The sequence below is a fragment of the Panthera uncia genome (genome assembly GCF_023721935.1).
Source record: "Panthera uncia isolate 11264 chromosome C1 unlocalized genomic scaffold, Puncia_PCG_1.0 HiC_scaffold_3, whole genome shotgun sequence".
Taxonomy (NCBI): Eukaryota; Metazoa; Chordata; class Mammalia; order Carnivora; family Felidae; genus Panthera; species Panthera uncia.
Genome location: NW_026057584.1, coordinates 50,726,387 through 50,748,998, shown reverse-complemented (window position 1 = coordinate 50,748,998; position 22,612 = coordinate 50,726,387). Strand labels below are relative to the sequence as shown.

General features: G+C 37.2%; 1 pseudogene; it reads right to left on the bottom strand.

Annotated features, from left to right (window-relative positions):
* LOC125911391 (transforming acidic coiled-coil-containing protein 3-like) overlaps positions 1-22,612 on the bottom strand; it is a 143,855-nt pseudogene that overhangs the window by 42,180 nt on the left and 79,063 nt on the right.

Sequence of the window (22,612 nt, the reverse complement as noted above, 5' to 3'; positions counted from 1 at the left end):
CTGAAGAGACTGTCTTTATTCCATTGGATATTCTTTCCTGCTTTGTCAAAGATTAGTTGGCCATATGTTTGTGGGTCCATTTCTGGGTTCTCTATTCTGTTCCATTGATCTGAGTGTCTGTTTTTGTGCCAACTAACAGGATAGATCTTAAATTAAACTTTTTCATCTCTCTCTCTCTCTCTCTCTCACACACACACACACACACACACATGCAATGGTAACTATGTAGAAGTGATTCATGGTATTTAGCTTGGTTATTATAATGATCTTTCCACAGTCTATACATGTATCAAAACATGAAATCCTACACCTTAAATATAATTTTATATGTCAAAGATATCTCGATAAAGTTATTTTTAAAAATCTCATCTGAATTGCATCAAGGCTTTAAACCTAACTTCTATCTTTACAGAAATAGAGGACATAGCAGAACAAACTGAATTGTACCATAAGGAAATCTTTTTTTCTTTCAAATCCAGAATGTATGCTATTCCTCAAAACAGTGTTTTCTCTTAAAAAGCCAGTGTCATGGGGTAAAACAAACATGGGAAATTGTGAGTAAACTAGAATAGATTCTAAGGAGACATAACAACCAAATGTAATTCAAGAACACTAAATAGATCCTGCTTTGAAAAAAATCACCTATTAAAGACATTTTGGAGACAGCTTGAGATATTTGTCTATGAATAAATAATATATGACAGTAGGGAATAGTTATTCATTTTCTTAGTTATTATAATGGTATTGTAATTATGTAGAAGTTTGTTCTGATTTTTAATCCATGCTAGAATACTTAGTAAGTGTGATAATTTCTGCAATTTATTTTAAATGCTTTTTATTTTTTATTTTACTTTTTTGGAGAGAGAGAAAGACAGAGAGAAAGAGAGAGGCAGGCGGGGGAGGGGCAGAGGGAGAGGGAGAGAGAATCCTAAGCAGGCTCCACGCTCAGTGTGGATCCCAATGTGGGGCTCGATTTCATGATCATGAGATGATGACCTCAGCCAAAATCAAGAGTCAGATGCTTAACTGACTGAGCCACCCAGGCACCCCCGCAATTTATTTTAAATGGTTCAGTAAAAATATATTTTATATAATATATAAATTCTAACAATACATAAATCAAATAGATTAAAAAACATGTATGCAAATATACATGCACAGTGCTATTATAGTGAGTGAAAGATATATATACATCTATAATATATGTACTGAAGTGCTTGAGAACACTTCTTACAAGATGATTCAAAAGGCTTCTTGTAAGAAAGGTTTATCACAGTATTATTTAAGTGAGTGGAACACATTCCCATTTTGTAATGTCTATACAATGTGTTTACACACACACAGACACACACATATTACATGTATCAAATATGGCAAAATGTTAACTTTGTTGAATCTTGGCTAAACGCATACAGGTGTCTAGTGAGCAATTTTACCTTTTCTGTATATTTGAAAGCTTATGTACTTAAAAGGATTTTCATAAATTAACGATAAAACAAGCCAGAGAAAAGTAGTAACCCAGTGAAATTAAACACCATCACTGTTGTTATTCATAACTCTTTGTTGATCACCTACTAGAACTAGAAACCACACTAGTTGCTATTCATACATTATTCATTTTTTTAAAATTGTGGTAAAATACTTTTTAAGAAGTATTTTCTTAATTATGGTAAAATACACATGACATAAAATTTACTATCTTAACCATTTTTATGCATACAATTCAACGGCATTTAGAACATTCACATTTTTGTGCAGCCATTACCACCATCCATCTATAGAATTCTTTTCATTTTGCACAACTGAAACTCTATACCCATTAAACAATAACTTCTCATTTTCCCCTTCTCCCAGCCCCTGACAACCACCATTCTAATTTTGGTCTCTATGAATTTGACTACTCTAGGTACCTCATACAGTGTTTGCTTTTTTGTGACCAACTTATTTCACTTAACAAAATATCTTCAAAATTCATCCATGTCAAAATTTCCTTCCTTTTTAAGGCTGAATAACATTCCATTGCGTGTGTGTGTGTGTGTGTGTGTGTGTGTATGGTATATATAGTGTATAACATATCGAATTTTATTTATCCATTCATGCATTGATGGATACTTATATTATTTTCACCTTTTGGCTATTATGAATAATACTACTATGAACATGGGTATACAAATTATCTCTTCAAGATCCTGCTTTCACCTCTTTTGGATATATACTCAGAGTGTAATTGCTGAATTACACAGTACTTCTAGTTTACATTTTTTAAGGAACTACCATACTTTTTTCATAGCAGATGCACCATTTTACATTTCCACAAACAGTACAGAGGGTTCTAATTTTTCCATATTCTTACCAACATCTCTTATTTTCTGAGGTTTTTTTCATACTATCCATCTTAATGAGTATGAGATGGTATCAGTAGTTTTGTGGTTTTGATTCACATTTCTGTAGTGATTTGTGATGCTAAGCACCTTTCATGTGTCTCTTGGCAATTTGTACGTCTTCTTTGAAGAAATGCCTATTCAGGTACTTTGCTCATTTTTAATTGAGTTATTTGTTTTATTGTCGTTGAGTTGTCAGAGTTCTTTATATATTCTAGATATTAACCCTGTATTGGGTGTATGATTTGCAAACATTTTATCCAATCCATGGGTTGCTTTTTCACATTATTGACTGTGCCATTAAATGCACAGAAGTTTTTAATTTTGGTAAAGTGTAATTTATCTATTTTCTCCACTTTTGCAACCTTATTTGTTTTTCATATCACTCTGAGAGATTGATATTATAGCCACATTTTATACATGAATAAATTAAAGCTTGGGAGAAACAGTTAACGTGGACAGTTCCACCAACTACTACAAGGTGAGGCTGAGTTTCAAATTCAGTTCTGTGTGGCATCTTTCTACTAAACTATTCTGTAGTACTGGCTTCAATATTTATACTGTTACAAAATTAAGAATTAATTAGAATAAACTTTCTGCGCCATCCTGAATGTGCAGATTTGTCAGTTCTACAAACATGGAGTTTGATTGAATTCTTCCCCAGATGGCAGAGCTTGGACAGCCAAATGTCTCATATATTATCTTCTTTGACATATGAAGTACTTAGAAAAGGATAGTCACACAAGACTTATGACAGATTGTCATTTTTTGGAATGAAAAAGACAAGAGTTGAAGGGGTCAGATATTATTAAAGGAATTGTCTGAATGTGATAGCAGGTCCATTGTGTGAGATACTCTCAAAAATTACACTCAACAATCTATAGAATTGTTAAAGAGAGTTGGATGTATACCTTCAAAGTAGATAAGAGTGAGGAATAATTTAGTTAAAATAAAAAGTATCTTTGCATAGAGACCATAAAGGAAAAATTTTCCCTGTTTTCTGAACCATGAGCCTTAGTCTAGAAGGAGCCCAAGGCCATAAACTAACCCAAATCGTGTGTCCCTCACAACAAAGCATAACCTGGATCTATTTTCTTTTAAACTCCTTTCTATTTTTTGGAAGGGAAGAGGAAGCAAGTTTAAGGATTCTCCTTAATACCCTACATATCTGTCAGGTTTACCATCTGAGTTTCTTAAGAATTTTGTTCTGATTATAGGAGATAATGAAAACATTGCAATGAAGACTTAAAAGCTTCCAATATATCAGAAAGGCAATATTGTCTAATTTCAAAAAGGAACATCTACATTTAAAGGTTTAAATGACTAAGGTTTGGGCAATGGAATCTGGCAACATCAATTTTAAAATATACAGGTACTTTGACCAGAAGGCTCACTTTTCATAAGCTTATTGTTTAACAGCCAAGAGGCCAGGGTGATTGGCAACAACCCTAATGCTCATCAATAGGGGAATGCTCGAATCAGTGCATTTAGACAATGGGAAATTATACTGCTAGTTTAAAAATAAATTAGATCTTTATGTATGAAATTGAAGAAATGAAATTTCTGTTTAATGAAAATAGCAAGTTATAGAAATGTATATATTTTGACCCTACTGTGAGCTCAGAAAGGAAGGGTAAACAGTGGAATGTTAACATGGATTACTTTAGGACTGGAGGAAGAGTTGAAGGAGATATGATCCATGTTTTTAGATCTCATATTGCCATCTTGTTGCAGCAACTAAGTACTACTTTGTAATTTTGCATATAGTAAAGAAAAGAATGTAAAATTCTGCTCTGGCCTCAAAAATACAATTCCTAAAATCAAATTCTAAGCAATGGAGTTATTCCACTTTCTTTTTCCTAAAAGGCACTTTGTTTTCTAATCACATATAAGGGAAAAAAATGTTTTTACTTTGAGTGATATAAAAACCCAAAAACAGTTTTGCAAGATCATGAACATTTAATTCTAACTTGGTTGAGTATGAGAGGGAAACAGTGAGCAGAACATATCCTAAAATAAATATCCTACTATGGATTTAAGAAATGCTTTTTGTTGGCCATTTGTGTTGGAAGGCAGAGATGCTTAATGGAGCATCAACCCTGCAGTCAGACTGCCTATATTCAAATCCTATCTGCCACTCACTTGCTGTGGAGTATTTGACTCATTACTTAAACTCTATAGGCCTTCAACTGCTCATCTGTAAAATGAGAGATAATTCCCTTAGAATAGTGCCAGGCACATAATGAATCTTCAGTAAATGAGTTAGGCACTCTGCTGTAGGATTCAGTCCCTGCCCTCCAATAGCCCATAGTGAAGCAGGGAGACAAACTTCTAAAAATTAACAAGTGAATAACCTACTGAAGATTCCTTCTGTAAAGGATCACAAATATTTTTAATTGTCCCTCAAATGACATGGTCTGTGGGAGCTTGGAGATCAGCCAAGGACTATCAGTGTATATAGTCACTTACAATGTCATTGTTGGCATAAGTCTGAAAGGAGAGCAAATCTGAGAAGAGAAAGATGACTTTTTTCTTTCATACCTGGAAATAAGCATATGGTATATTCAGAAAGTTGAAATGAGAGACTTCCTGGGAAGATAACAGAGTAGGAGGATCCTAAGCTCACCTCGTCTCACAGATACAACAACTAGATAACACCTGTAGCAGTGTAAATAACCCAGAACATGACCCATAGACAGGCAGAACAGACTCTCCACAGCTAAATGTAGAGAAGAGCCACATCAAAGAGGGTAGGAAGGGTAAAGACATGGTGTAGAACAAAACTGACCCACAGAATTGTCCATAGTTAGGAAGAACGTGGTTGGTGCAGAGAGGGGAGAGGAGTAGGCCCCCAAACCAAGCATGAGGAAGATGAATCCACATAACATTTGGCTTTTAAAACCAGAAAGGCTTAACTCCACTAGTTCTTATAATCAGTGGGACTTAACACTTGAAACTTTAAAAATCAGCAGACTCAGCTCTGGGAGAGCCAGAAGGGTGAGAGAAAATTAAGTCCCTGCCCTTAAAGAGACAGCACAAAAAAGAGCCCCACTGAGATACAGTATAGAGTCAGCAGTATGAAAAATACCTAGGGTACATGGGAAGGGGACTTATTTACTAATCTCAGTGCATGTGCTGGAGGGGCAAGTTTCTTTGGGAAATTTCTCCAAGAACAAAAGAGCTGGTGAGTGTCATTTCCCATCTCCGCTCCCCAACCTAGATACGTGTACCCCTGCAGAAACCAACACAGTACCAGCACTCTCTACCTAGCTTGCTAACAGTGTGCCCACCCTCATATTTTTCTATGGTCCTGCCCCCTCCAACCCAGCAGATCTCACCCAGAGTTTTCTCAGGCAGCTGTAGGCCCCCTCCTGCAGCAGACCAGGGTGGACATTGGTGGCACCACATGCCTCACCCCCATGTTCTCCTGTGGACGTGGCCCCACCTTTGATATCCCTTGGCTGAAATTCATCCAAAACAGTGCTATAAACCTGGCAGTGTGCAAGCAGCCCCAAGAGGCCAGCAGTGCTCCAAAGTGACTCCTGCCCCAGGAAAAGAGGAAGATAACCACACATACCCATCTGATTGCAGCCCTAGCAGTGGGCCAGGGCAGATATCTGCTCTGACTACAGGCCTTACCCACCAATGAAAACTTCTCAGGGGACAACACAGGGAAATTGCCTTGTAGTTAGTGCTACTATCTATGGCAATGCCTGGTCTGACTCAACTCAAGCCCAAGGCAGCACCAGACTGGCCCACTAACAGCACAAGGACCAAAACCTGCCCACAACAAACAAAAAGAGCCATTGAAGACAACCACATTGAAGGGAAAAGCATCTGAGCCACAAAAGTAGAGCACATACAACACATATAGAAAATATTAATGAAGCATCAGGTTTGGTGAATAGGGAACATTGCACTGCAGGGCACTACAGGACCTCTTCTTCATAAGGCTGGTAGTTTTAAGAGCAAGAGACATACCTGACTTTCTTAACACATAGAAACAGACACAGAGAGTTAGAGAAAATGAGGAGACAGAGGAATATGTCCCAAATGAAATAACAAGACAAAAATCACAGCAAAAAAGCTAAATGAAATAGATGAGCTATAGGCCTGGGACAGAATTTAAAGTAATGGTCATAAAGATACTCACTGGACTTGAGAAAAAAAGTGGAAGATCTCAGTGAGACCCTCAACAAAGAATTAACATAAAAAAAAATTAAACAGAGATGAAGAACTCAATAATAGCTGAAAATTTCCTGAATCTGGGGAAGGAAATAGAAATTCAGACCCAGAAGGCACAGAAAGCACCCAACAAAATCAACCCAAGGAGGTCCACACCAAGACTCATAGAATTAAAATGGCAAAAAGTAATGATAAAGATAGAACTTAGAAAGCAGCAAGAGAAAATAGCACCATACAAGAGAAACCCAGTAAAGCTATTAGATGATTATTTTAGCAGAAACCAGAAGGGACTGGTATGATATATTCAAAGTGCTGAAAGAAAAAAAAATCTGCAACGAAGAATCTTCTTTCCAGCAATGCTATCATTCAGAGTAAATGGGGAGATAAAAAGTTTCCCAGACAAACAAAAGTTACCAAAATTCATGACCATTAAACCAGCCCTACAAGAAATGTTAAAAGGGACTCTTTGAACTATCAACAATAGCCAAATTATGGAAAGTGCATAAATGTCCATCAACTGATGAATGGACCACATCTTCTTTATCCATTGTGTGTGTGTATATATATATATATATATATATATATATATATATATATAATGGAATATTACTTGGCAATCAAAAAGAATGAAAGCTTGCCATTTGCAAAAACATGGATGGAACTAGAGTGTATTCTGCTAAGCAAAATAAGTCAGTCAGAGAAAGACAAATATATGATTTCACTTAAATGTGGAATTTAAGAAACAAAACACATGAACATAGGGGAAGAGAAGGAAAAAGAAGGTAAAAAGAGAGAGGGAAGCAAACCCTAAGAGAATCTTAAATACAGAGAACAAACTGAGAGTTGTTGGAGGGATATTAGGTAGGGAGATAGACTAAATGGATGATGGCATTAGGAGGACACTTGGGATGAGCACTGGGCATTATATGTAAGTGATGAATCACTAAATCCTTTTTCTGAAATCATTATCACACTATATGCTAACTAACTTGGATTTAAATAAAGTTTTTAAAAAATAAATATAAGACAAGTAGCAAAAAAAAAAGGGGGGTGGGTGGGAGTGGGGCGGGGACTCTGAATGGAAAGGACAGACCATAAGTGGGAGTAAGAAAAGTAAGAAGCACAAAAGCAGTAAAATTAAGTATATCTATAAAAAATCAGTCAAGGGATTCACAAAATAAAAAGATGTAAAGTATTGGGAAGAGAGGAGTAAAGAATGGATACAAACTTTAGCTGTCACAAACTTAATATAGACTGTTACATGCACAAGATGTTATATATAAACCAATGATGACCACAAATCAAAAAACCAGTAGTAGAGATGCAAAAAATAAACAAAAGGAATCCAAGTATATTGTTAATGAAAGCCAGCAAACTGCAAGAGAGCAAGAGAAGCAAGAAACAGAGAAGAACTCAAATTCAACAAGACAAGTAACAAAATGGCAATAAGTATGTGCCTATCAATAATTACTTTGAATGTAAATGGACTAAATGCTTCAATAAAAAACATAGGATGACAGAATGGATTAAAAAGCAAGATGCATTTATATACTGCCTACAAAAGATTCATTTCAGACCTAAAGACACACGCAGATTCAAAGTGAAGGGATGGAAAAACATGTATCATGCAAATAGAAGTGAAAGAAAGCCGGGATAAATCAATACTTATATTGGATAAAATAGACTTTAAAACAAGAGACAAAGGATGACACTATATAATCATAAAGGGAACAATCCAACAAGAAGATATAGCAACTGTAAATATTTATGCACTTAACCCGGAAACACCCAAATACATAAAGCATGTATGAAGACATAACAGAAGTAATCAATAGTAATACAATAATAGTAGGAGACTTGAACACTTTGTTTACATCAATGGAAACATCATCCAAAAAGAATGGACAGATCATCCAAAAAGAATGACACACTGGGTCACACGTATGTAACACATATACTCAGAACATTCCATCTTAAAACAGCAGAATACACATTCTTTCCCAGGGCATATGGAACATTCTCCAGAATAGATTGTATGTTAGCCACAAAACAAGTTTAAACAAATCAAAAAAGATTGAACTCATACCATACATCTTTTCTGACCACAATGTTATGAAACTAGAAATCAAACACAAGAAAAAATATGGAAAGAGCATAAATACTTTGGAGGTTAAATAACATGCTACTAAGCAGTGAATAGGTCAGCCAAGAAATCAAAGAGGAAATAAAAAATACATGGAGACAAATGAAAATGAAAACATAATAGTCCAAAATCTTTGGGATCTTGTTCTAAGAGGGAAGCTTATAGCAATACAGGTCTATTTCAAGAACCAAGAAAAAAATGTCAAATAAACAACCTAACCTTATACATAAAGGAGCTAGAGAGGAAAAAATAAAACCCAAAACCAGTAGAAGGAAGGAAATAAGAATGACTAGAACAGAAACAAGTGAGAGAGGGAGGGAAGATGGCGGCGTAGGAGGACGCTGGGCTCACCGCGCATCCTGCCGATCACTTAGATTCCACCTACACCTGCCTAAATAACCCAGAAAACCACCAGAGGATTAGCAGAATGGAGTCTCCGGAGCCAAGCGCAGATGAGAGGCCCACGGAAGAGGGTAGGAAGGGCGGCGAGGCGGTGTGCGCTCCACGGACTGGCGGGAGGGAGCCGGGGTGGAGGGGCGGCCCGCCGGCCAAGCAGAGTCCCCGAGTCTGGCTGGCAAAAGCGGAGGGGCCTGACGGACTGTGTTCCGACAGCAAGCGTGACTTAGCGTCTGGGAGGTCATAAGTTAACAGCTCTGCTCAGAAAGCGGGAAGGCTGGAGGACAAAAGGAGGGAGAGCTGCTGAGCCCCCGGAAGACAGAGCTCAGTTTGGTGGGGAACAAAGGCGCTCGCCAGCGCCATCTCCCCCGCCCATACCCCAGCCAAAATCCCAAAGAGAACCAGTTCCTGCCAGGGAACTTGCTCGCTCCGCGAAAACACCCAACTCTGTGCTTCTGCGGAGCCAAACCTCCGGCAGCAGATTTGACTCCCTCCCGCTGCCACAGGGCCCCTCCTGAAGTGGATCACCTAAGGAGAAGCGAGCTAAGCCTGCCCCTCCTGCCCCCGTGCACCTTGCCTACCCACCCCAGCTAATACGCCAGATCCCCAGCACCACAAGCCTGGCAGTGTGCAAGTAGCCCAGACAGGCCACGCCACCCCACAGTGAATCCTGCCCCTAGGAGAGGGGAAGAGAAGGCACACACCAGTCTGACTGTGGCCCCAGCGGTGGGCTGGGGGCAGACATCAGGTCGGACTGCGGCCCCGCCCACCAACTCCAGTTATACACCACAGCACAGGGGAAGTGCCCTGCAGGTCCTCACCACTCCAGGGACTATCCAAAATGATCAAACGGAAGAATTCCCCTCAGAAGCATCTCCAGGAAATAACAACAGCTAATGAACTGATCAAAAAGGATTTAAATAATATAACAGAAAGTGAATTTAGAATAATAGTCATAAAATTAATCGCTGGGCTTGAAAACAGTATAGAGGACAGCAGAGAATCTCTTGCCACAGAGATTCAAGGGACTAAGGAACAGTCATGAGGAGCTGAAAAGCGCTTTAAACAAAATGCAAAACAAAATGGAAACGACGACGGCTCGGATTGAAGAGGCAGAGGAGAGGATAGGTGAACTAGAAGATAAAGTTATGGAAAAAGAGGAAGCTGAGAGAAAGAGAGATAAAAAAATCCAGGAATATGAGGGAAAAATTAGAGAACTAAGTGATACACTAAAAAGAAATAATATACGCATAATTGGTATCCCAGAGGAGGAAGAGAGAGGGAAAGGTGGTGAAGGTGTACTTGAAGAAATAATAGCTGAGAACTTCCCTGAACTGGGGAAGGAAAAAGGCATTGAAATCCAAGAGGCACAGAGAACTCCCTTCAGACAGAACTTGAATCGATCTTCTGCACGACATATCATAGTGAAACTGGCAAAATACAAGGATAAAGAGAAAATTCTGAAAGCAGCAAGGGATAAACGTGCCCTCACATCTAAAGGGAGACCTATAAGACTCGTGACTCATCTCTCTTTTTTAAACAGAAACAAGTGAAATAGAAACTAAAAAAAAACACAGGACAGATCAATGAAACCAGAAGCTAATTATTTGAAAAGATCAACAACATTAATAAACCTCTAGCCAGACTCATAAAACACACACACACACACACACACACACACACACACGAGGGGAGAGGACTCAAAATCAGAAATGAAAGAGGAGAAAGAGTAACTAACAACACAGAAATACAAAGGATTATAAGAGAATATTATAAATAATTATATGCCAACAAATTGGACAACCTAGAAGAAATGAATAAATTCCTAGAAACATAACCTCCCAAAATTGAATCAGGAAGACAGAAAATTTGAGGAGATTAATTACCAACAATAAAATTGAATCAGTAATCAAAAACCCCCAACAAGAAAAAGTCCAGGACCAGACAGCTTCACAGGCATTCAACAAACATTTACAGAGTTAATACCTATTCTTCTCAAATGATAGAAGAGGAAAAAAACTTCCAAATTCATTCTGAGACCAGCATTACCCTGATACAAAAACCAGATAAAGACACCTCAAAAAAAGAGAACTACAGGCCAATGTCTCTGATGAAAATAGATGCAAAAAATCCTCAACAAAATATTAGCAAACCAAATCCAACAATACATTTAAAAAAATCATTCACCACAATCTAGTGGAAGATATTAATTGGATGCAAGAGTGGTTCACATCTGCAAATCAATCAACATGATACATCACATCAACAAGAGAAAGGTTAAAAATATGTGATCATTTCAATAGATGCAGAAAAAGTTTTTGACAAAGTACAACATCCATTCATGATTTAAAAAAAAAAAACCCCTCAATAAAATAGGTTTAGTGGGAACATACCTGAACATAATAAAGGCCATATATGAAAACCTACAGCTCACATCATACTCAATGGTGAAAAACTGAGAGCTTTTCCCCTAAGGTTAGGAACAAGACAAGGATGTCCACTCTCACCACTTTTATTCAACATGGTACTGGAAGTTCTAGCCAGAGCAATCAGACAAGAAAATTTAATTAATTAATAAGCATCCACATTGGTAAGGTAGAAGTAAAATTTTCACTATTTTCAGATGGCATGATATTAAATATAGAAAACCTCAAGACTCCACCAAAAACTACTAGAACTTATAAATGAATTCGTAGGGTCCCAGGATACAAAATCAATATACAGAAATCTGTTGCATTTTTATGCACTAATAATGAAGTAGTAGAAAGAGAAATTAAGAAAACAATCCCACCCATAATTGCATTAAAAATAATAAAATACCTAGGGGCTCCTGGGTGCTCAGCCAGTTGAGCATCCAACTTCGGCTCAGGTCATGATCTCATAGTTTGTGAGTTCGAGCCCCGTGTCAGGCTCTGTGCTGACCACTCAGCTTGGAGCCTGCTTCAGATTCCATGTCTCCCTCTCTCTCTCTGCCCCTCCCACACTTGCACCCTATCTCTCTCTCTCTTTCAAAATTAAATTAAAACATTAAAAACTAAAAATAAATAGATAATTTAAAATAATAAAATACCTAGTAATAAACTTACCCGAGGAGGTGAAAGACCCATCCTCTGAAAACTATGAAAGTACGACGAAAGAAATTGAAGATGATACAAACAAATGGAAAGACACCATGCTCATGGATTGGAAGAACAAATATTGTTGAAATGCCCACACTACTCAAAGCAATCTACAGATTTAATGCAATCTTTATCAAAATACCAATAGCATTTTTCACAGAACTAGAACAAATCATCCTAAATTTTGTATGGAACCACAAAAGCTAAATAGCTAAAGCAAACATGAAAAAGAACAAAATGGAAGTATCACAATCCTGGCTTTCAAGATATACTATAAAGGGGCACCTGGGTGGCTAGTTGGTTAAGTGTCTGACTTTGGCTCAGGTTATGATCTTACAGTTCACCGGGTTCAAGCCCCACAATAGGCTCTGTGCTGACACCTCAGAGCCTGGAGCCTGATTCAGATTCTGTGTCTCCCTCTCTTGCTGCCCTTCCCACCGCTCATGCTTTGTCTTAATCTCTCTCATAAATAAATATTTTTTTAAAAATTTAAGACATACTACAAAGCTGAAATAATCAGCTGGTATGATACCAGCACAAAAATAGACATGTAGATCAATAGAAGAGAATAGAGAGCCCAGAAATTAAACCCATGATTATATGATCAATTAATCATCAACATAGCAGGAAAGACTATGCAATGAGAAAAAAAGTCTCCTCAACAAATGGTGTTGGGGAAACTGGACAGCTACATACAAAACAATGTAACTGGAGCACTTTCTTATACCATACACAAAATAAACTCAAAATGGATTAAGGACCTAAATGTAAGGCCTGAAACCATAACAATCTGAGAAGAGAGCACAGGCAGTAATTTCTGTGACATTAGCCATAGGAATATTTTTCTAGATATGCCTCCCAAGACAAAGGAAACAAAAGCAAAATTAAACTATTGAGACTACATCAAAATAAAAAGCTTCTGCACAGCAAAGGAAACAAAAAACTAAAAGACAACCTACTGAATGGGAGGGGCAGAGAGAGAGGGAGACACAGAATCGGAAACAGGCTCCAGGCTCCGAGCCATCAGCCCAGAGCCTGACGCGGGGCTCGAACTCACGGACCGCGAGATCGTGACCTGGCTGAAGTCGGACGCTTAACCGACTGTGCCACCCAGGCGCCCCGAAAACACTAATTTTAAAGGATATATGCACCCATATGTTTATAGCAGCATTATTTACAGTAACCAAGTATGGAAGCAATCCAAATGTCCATTGATAGATGAATGGATAAAGAAGTGGTATATATTCAAAGGAATATTACTCAGCTATAAAACAATGAAATTTTGCCATTTGCAGCAACATGAATGGATCTAGAGGGTATAAAGCTAAGTGAAATGTCAGTCAGAGAAAGACAATATGATATGATTTCACTCATATGTGGAATTTTAAAAAAAATGAAGAAAGAAAGAGTCAAACCAAAAAAACAGACTCAACTATAGAGAACAAACTGCTGGTAACTGGGGGGTGAGTGGAAAAGATAGAGGATTAAGAGTACACTTCTCAGGATGAGCCCTGAGTAATGTATAGAATTGTTGAATTAGTATATCGTATACCTGAAACCAATATAACACTGTAATATTAACTCTACTGGAATTAAGATAAAAATGTTTTAAGTTGGAGTTTTTAATTACTTTCATATAAATTTTTATAGCAAACCAATATAAACTAGAATGATTTGAATTTTAAAAAGATGACTTTGGGCATTCATTCCATGAGAAAATCAAGTAGTAAGAAAATGTCTGTCTGGTAAAAACCTTTTTATTCCTACTGATGCCATCAGCACTTTATTTCATTAATGGCTCACCGTAAGCACTACGATTTTATTAAATGCAGATAAATATCCAGACCCTATTTGTAATCCACTTAGGCTAATGACATTTGGAAAACAAACTGTAACTACTCCCTTAATTGCTAACAATAAATAAACATATTAACCATTTGAAATTCCTAAATTTACCTCTTCCATGACAATTCACCATATTCCAAAGAATCCCTTACGGGTTGAATTGTATGACCCAAGAAGGTATGTTGACAGCCTAACCTCCAATACCTCAAAATATGGCCTTATTTAGAAATAGAGTCATAGCACATGTAATTGATTGAGTTAAAATGAGGTCATATTTGAGAATGATCAACCCTTAATCCAATATGTCTGGTGTCTTTACACCAGAGACACAGATACAGGAAGAACACCATGTGATGACGGAGGCAAAGACTGGAGTTATACAGCTGCCACAAGCCAAGGAACACCAGAGATTCCCAGCTGACCACTAGAAGCTAGGAAGAGGCAGGAAAGGACTTTAGAGGGAGAATGGCCCTGCTGATACCTTAATTTTGGACTTCCAGCCTCCAGAACTGTTGCATGATGAACTTCTGGTGTTTAACACCCCAGTTTGTTACTGGTTACAGCAAATCTAGGAAACAGATACATATTGCACCTTCATTACAGATGTAATCCTTTACCAGGCCAGCTGTGGTGAATTGCAGTGTATCTAAAACGCTTAGGATACTCTAATTTTAAACTTGATATAAATCTTTTTTTTATAAACGACATAAAAATATTAATGAACTCTTTCCTATTACCAAGTCAAAATAAGATCCGTCATTCATAGGCTATTGAATTCTAGCCTCAAGAGCCATATTAGTTTTCTAGGGCTGCCATGATAAAATATCACAGAGTGGTTGGATGGCTTAAACAGCAGAATTTATTTTCTCACAGTTCTGGGGACAAGAAATCTGAGATCAAGGTGTTGATGGGGATGGTTTCTTCTGAGGTTTGGTTGGTTCCTCCTTGGCTTGTAGATGGCCATCTTCTCCCAGTGTCTTCATAGGGTCTTCCCTGTTTTAAACCTAAAGAGAGGAACACAACAACCTTTTAACTTCAGTAGAGGGATAAGACGTGGATATGGGGGTGATAGGAATTGTATTTCAGCCCTAACTCTCATGTAAATCCCATTTAGTCCTTAATATCTGGTGAAAATCACCTTGAAAATAATGGTATCTTCCAAGAAATCTTATCAAGCTGCATATCCTGATGAAAACCAGATTCACATCAACATGGCCCATAGGACATCCCATTTTAAAATTAATGATGTGTTATGTTTATGAAATGTATTTTAGGGGTCTCTTCCCTCTTTGGTTACTTTTCATTCTTCAATGTTCATATTCTTAGAGATTTTCCATTAAAATTTGCCTTTAAAACTTGGGCATATTCATGAGTCAAATCACAGAATTAACTTAGAAACTATGTAAGTTTGAACATTTTTTATGCCCTAATTCAAAAAGCAATTCAGAATTCCAAATTAACTGACAGTATACAACTTTCTTTAAGGCAACATCAATGCATTTTCTTTATCTTACAACTTTTGATTTCCACCCACATGACTTTGTTTTTCTCATGATTAAATAGATAATAACACAAGGTTAACAAGGAGGACAACATCTGTGCCGATTATTCAGAGTAACACAATATTTCTCATCTTTGTACATTTGTTGGAAGTAGAAATAATTTTCCTCTTCGTTTCCATAGATACAGTACATCTGATTATTAATCAGAATGATAGACCATAAATTATGAAGCCAGTTGAATATCATCTGTCCTTATTTAATATTCCAAACATTTTCTTATTTACTAATTGGTTCCATTTTTTATGCCATATATGATTTTAAAAGCTGGTTTGATATAAATTTAGATTCATTTCAGATGTACATATAAAAACAATGGTCTTAAGATGCTTGGCAATAGATACAATATGATCAAAGAAAGATGTAATACAGATCATATGAAATAATGTATCCCTTGTTTTAGGGAGACAGGTCAGAAAGACAATGTTTTCTCTAACCCTGTATTAGAATTGCTTCAGGTTCTGTCTCCACCACATTTCTCCTATAAATTATGGGCTATTTATTTCCAGTTTTCCTCCTCAGCATATAACCTAGAATGTTCAAAGAAAATATATTTTTTAAAACTTCACAATTGAGTGATAAATATTTTATGGACAGTAGAAAGTTAAAGCAACACAAAAGAGCAGTAACTAGAAGGAATAAGAAGATAATAGTAGGGGCTCCTGGGTGGCTCAGTAGGTCAAGTATCCAACTCTTGATCTCAGCTCAGGTCATAATCTATCGGTTCATGAGGGTGAGCCCTGCGTTGGGCTCTGTGATGACAGCGAGTGGAACCTGCTTGGGATTCTTTCTCTCCCTCTTTCTCTCTCTGCCCTTCCTCTGCTCTCTTTCTATCATTATCATCATCATCATCATCATCATCATCATCATAGTAAATATATTGAACAGCACATCTAAGCTTGAACCTTTTAAACTCCTCTATTCAGGCACCACAGGAAGCACCATTAACACAGGAAGATTGACTCCCATTACTCTCATTGACCTTGATTGTGAACCAATTGTACCACACTTTGAACTGCTTCCAAACATCCCAGTTGTTTACATTTGCTACCCATTTTTTTCTACTACTTTCCCCTGAGGACACTTGTGTTATAATAAGCACAGTGTTATTTATAGCAGAGTTCCTCAGTCTTGACACTATTTACACATTGGACCACATAACACTTCGCTATGGGGCACTGAACCTGTGCACTGTACGATTTTTAGCAGCATCTCTGGCCTCTACCCACTAGATGCCATAGCACTACCTCTCCCAAATCTTGTTAATCAAAATGTGTCTAGACATTACCAAATATTCACTGGTAGGCAAGGTCAATCAATCACCCACATTTGAAAAACACTGGTTTACAATGACATTTGTTAATTTATGCATTGATCCCTTCAAATAAATGTCTATTCAGATGCATGCTTTGTGCCAAGTACTGGACTACAACGATAAGAAAGATGTAGTGTTTGCCATTCCTATCCTGAAGTCTAGTTATAAGTGTGAACAAGGAAATTGTCAATTACAACTTAATATATAAAATATTATCACAGAGGTAAGAACAAAGTACTACTGTAGCAGAATGAAAAGGTACTTATAAGGTAAGTACTTCTAACCAAGTATGGGAGGGGGGAGGGAGTCCAGCTTTTCACAGAGGAGGAGACACTTAACCTGACACCAAAAAGATGAGTGGGAATTAGTTCAGTGAAAAATTTAAAAAGGACAGAGTGTTCCAGACAAAGAGAACAACTGAGTGAAAGCCTGTAGGTGAGAAAGCAGATCAACATTACTGAGGCACTAAGAACTGTAAGCAAGGACCAAGTCACATGAGGTGATATGTTTCATATTAAGGAGTTTTGACCTTTTTGTAATGATAGTAGTGAGCTGTGATCTTGCTTTTCATGACAGTCACTCTGGTTGGCTAACTTTCGTAACTTCAGATAAATGTCCTTCCAGTGTAAGTCAGTCTTGAGTACCTGTATGCCAGCCCAAAACATCCCCAAATTCTCTACTCTTTTAACAGCAACAGAACACAAAACATCAATCTTCCTTCCTAGTCTATCATTTAAAAATGTAAAATTATCTCTGTAATTAAAACTGAAGCTATCCTAAATTTATCACTATTACACAAATAACTCTAAATTCTAAAAATATTCCATGTGGTTGTTACCAAAGTATGAAGTTTTCTGTGTACTAATTAAACTAGAGCTCAAAAAAAGGAAAAGTTCTTTAAGAAGATAACAAAAGTGCATAGTTAGCTTGCCATTTACATACAAAACTAAGAAAAAAGCAAATCAATGGCATGTCAAGTTTGGACAAAGCCTGCTGACTTCCCCTTCTCCAAGCCTGGAGGTGTTACATCTTATTAGATTTCTCTAGAATTAGACACTTTAAAATAAAGTGTCTAATATATATATTACATAAGCAATAGATTTGGTTCTTTGTGTGAATTAAAAACATTAGGGGCATCATGGAGCTCCTGGGTGGCTCAGTCAGTTAAGCGTTCGACTGGCTCAGGTCATGATCTCTTCAGTCAGGGTTCAAGCCACACCCATGTCAGGCTCTGTGCTGACAGCTCAGAGCCTGGCACTTGTTTCAGATTCTGTGTCTCCCTCTCTCTCTGCCCCTTCCCTGTTCTCCCTCTCTATCTCTCTCAAAAATAAATAGACATTTAAAAAATAAAACATTAATAAAAACATTAGGGGCACTTGGGTGGCTTATTTGGTTGAGGATCTGACTCTTGGCTGCAGCTCAGATCATGATCTCATGGTTCATGGGACCGAGCTCCACATTGGGCTCTACACTGAGAGCACGGGGCCTGATTGGGATTCTCTCTTCCTCTCTCTCTCTGCTCCTCCCCTGCCGGTGCATGCTCTCTCCCTCTCTCAAAATAAGAAAATAAACATTTTTTAAAATAATAACTTTAAAACATTAAATAGGCAGGTGATGTTTGTTCAATATACCACAGAACTAAAGAAGACATTTAGCATGAGAAAACAACTTGATGTGACTTTGAGTAATATCTGAGTCACATACAAGAAAGTCAAATGAATGCTCAACATATTGGGAGAATTTCTTTTTTAACCAAGCAGTTACTGTATTTTAACAGAATGTGTTTTTGATAGAATCAATTTGGAGTTTGAAGGACAAAAAATGGTAGGGTTGCTTTGCTGTTTAGTATTCTTACTCAAAGCAAAGCTTTGTAGAATATGTCTGTTAGCAAGTAAATACGTTTGAATTCATTTCCTCCTCCTCATCTGTTCACTACAGCATGAAACAGAGGAAAGAAAGCTCTGGGGAAAATACAACAAGAATGAGCTTTCCCTCCAGTTCTGTAAGGAGCCATCTTTACATCTAGAAAAGTGGGTGAGTGACCTCTACCTTTGAACCTTAGCACACACTTCAAAGCAATTCTTGTCGATTGATTTTTCTCTCACAGGTTAAGAAGTTCCTGAAGTTTTAATTTCCCATAAATTCTTTCTCTTGCATTTTTAATTCTAAATGTTTACAAAGCCTTCAAGTGCTGGAAACCTGACCTTCCCTAAAACTCCTACTTCTTTCTAAGTTTTCTTTTAAAAATTAAACTTAAATTTCACAGCAGGGCCCTTAAAATCAGCATATTATCTGCCATCTAGGTTTAGAAAGGAGCTCATCCTTTGTATGTGGATATATCTAAATGTCCAGTTAAGATTGTAAAACCTACGAGGGGAAGATTGGAACTTAATTCTCTGTTCCTAATTATTTAAATTTTCAATGGTATTCAAGAAAAGTTAAGTTAAAGTTTAAAATTGTAAAGTTAAATTATCTTTTGCCACAATTAGATTGTTATCATTTCTTTAATTTAGCAACATTAGATCTGATTTTTAAAAAGAGAAAAATGAAGAAGAAAGGATATAAGAGTGAGAGAGAGAAGAAAAAAAGAAGGAAGAATGGAAGGGAGGGAGGAAGAGAAGGAAGGAGGGGGACATGAAGAAGGGAGAGAAAAGGGGGAGTAATACAGTTTATGTCGTAATTCATAGGTGCTACAGTGTGACAGTCTCCACTGAGATTTAGAGTCAGTGAATAATGCATGAATGCGGAGATTACTGGCCAAAAAGACAAAATTTAATCTGAGTGAATATAATAATATCCTTAAAGAAAGCAAGTTTCCATCATGAATTAGTGGAGGTTATGGAAAATCAGAAGTGTTCTGTAATGAAAGTCTTAAAAATGAAAATTGAAATAGCAAAAACTGGGGGTGCCCCACCAAGCTTCATCCAAGGAAGGAAACATCCTAACCAATTACACTTAGAGTACTTCAATCCCATGAAAAATGCTCTCCCTTTAAGGGAGATGGATATATCAGACTAAAGAAATTTGTATCTAAATCTCACTGCTCTGATTCTGTTTCCAGATGAATGTGCCTATAGGTCAATACTCTGATCATGCCAATACTTCTGAATATTGTTGCATTAATAATTATATGCTATATATCAACCTCATGAATCCATTTAATGGCAATTCATCACATCAGTGGTTAGCACATCCACTGTCAGAGTTAACTATTCAAGATTTAGGATTACATACTTATCAAGATAGTAAATGCCATCTGTGAGTCCCCTTGGCCAATTATCAGCCTGTCTTTCTTAAGTGGACACTTTGACTATTATATTAGCTATTTGCTCTCTCCATTTGAAATTTCTACAACTAAACACTCACCCATTTCTTCTGAATATTAAATCATCTGTTCAAACCATAAATACAAATAATATGTGTTCTTTCTGAATGTAGAAATAAGTGTATATAAGTATCAATGTATTCATTCATCCTTTATTTTTTATATGAAATTTGTTGTCAAATTGGTTTCCATACAACACCCAGTGCTCCTCCCAACAGGTACCCTCCTCAATGCCCATCACCCACTTTCCCCTCCCTCCCACCCCCTATCAACCCTCAATTTATTCTCAGTTTCCAAGATCTCCTATGGTTTGGCTCCCTCCCTCTCTTTTTTTTTTCCTTCCCCTCCCGCATGTTCTTCTGTTAAGTTTCTCAGGATCCACATCAGAGTGAAAATATATGGCATCTGTCTTTCTCTGTATGACTTATTTCACTTAGCATAACACTCTTTAGTTCCATCCATGTTGCTACAAAAGTCCATATTTCATTCTTTCTTATTGCCAAGTAGTATTCCATCATATATATAAACCACAATTTCTTTATCCGTTCATCAGTTTCATCCATCCTTTAAACATAGCTACCTTTTTGTGCTAGGTTCTTTGGTAAGTCCTGGGAATGTGCCATTCCCACTTTGAAATAGTTCACAACCTAGCAGGAGAGACAGAAATGCGCATAAATGTGATGTGGTATGAAAACACTACAATGGTGGTTTGTAGAGGTGAAATTGAAACAGGTGGAGACCCAAGAGACTGTATCAAATATTCTGTTACATTTTCTATCTCATGTACCAATGAATTGCAGATCTTATACTTGTAAATTCTCTGACTTATGAGTAATTAGCCCAGATATTTCATAGGCAAAGATTTTCACTAAAATTTAGGGAAATCTTTGTTCTGGGGGTAAAATTTATGTTTGAAAAATTGACAATAGTATGTGTTCGCTCCCCCCCCCTCCCGCCCCACATTCTCACATATATTTGCATCCACCAATTTGTTTTGGAAATGACTTGCCTACTAGCGAAAGAACTCATCCATGTTCACAACAGGAACTCAGACATACTTCTAATATAATCCTCAGGAAAGCAAGCACTATGTCTGTTTTGTTTACCATTGTGTCTCTAGGAACTATAACAATAACTGGTGCATATAAGATGCTCAGTGTAACGTACTGAATGTATGCACAAATATTTAAGCATGTAAAAAGCATCACAAGATCCTGTAGTAGCCAGTGCCACAGAAGATTGAAGCTATCCCTTGCCCTTTGGGAACTAATCTAAGTAAAATTAGTTATGCACAACAATTAGGCTATTTTCATCAATATAAATAGTAGGTAAAAACTATATAGGTCTTTGCTCTGAAGATCTCTCAATCCATCAAGTGTTTTATTACAGCGAGAGTAAGTCTCAGACTGAATTCTGCAACACATCCAAACATACATTAGCAAGTAGGCACAAAAATAGTTAAGTTCTAGTTCTCTGACCTCATAGGAACTCCAACTAGCACCTCCCATGAAAGGTTTACTGGAAGGAATTGCAGCAATATTTTAGTAGCAGATGTCAACTAAATTTCTAGTTAGAAGCAGAAGACAGACTCCTCAGTTAATGGCTACACATAGAAATAAATAGAATCCTAGACCTAGGGCACCACTCTGAAGAGTGTGGGCTACAGTTTCTAACATTGACATTACCAATATTTTGGGCCAATAATTCTTTGTTGGGGAGGGGGACAGGGCTAAGGGGTGGGAGACTTCTGCACATTGTAGTGTTTTCAGCAACATCCCTAGCATCTACCCACTAGATATCAGTAGCAACCCCTTTCCCAGTTGAAAAATCATAAATGTTGACATTGTCAAATTGCAAAGTCACTCCCTAATGGAGAACCCCTGGTCTAGGCTGCTTGGTTCACTGGATACTCTGTTTCTTTTTATGCAATGTTTCTAACCAACCCATGTATCTTGAACATTCTCATTTCACCAGTGAGAACTCATTTCAACATTCCATATGTTATAATAAGGACACCTACTAGTACTGATCAAGATCTAGATAGTGAGAGTCCTGGTAGCAGGTGCCTCCGGAGAATGTTCTCCTGATTGGATTCTTTCAAATGCTAACTAACTGCTTGAGTGTGTGCCTGATTAGAGTATTTCAAATGCTAACTAACCATGCCTTTGACTTCAAATAAAATTAACACTTGGTATCTAATTTAGACCCCAGATTGGTAGTACTTACAGGCACTTTGCAGAGGCAACCACTGGAAAACATAAAGACTGAACTCTCAGGGAAAAACTAATAAAACTGAGAGCAATAGTGCAAACATATTGAACAACACAAATACACATGCTGTAAT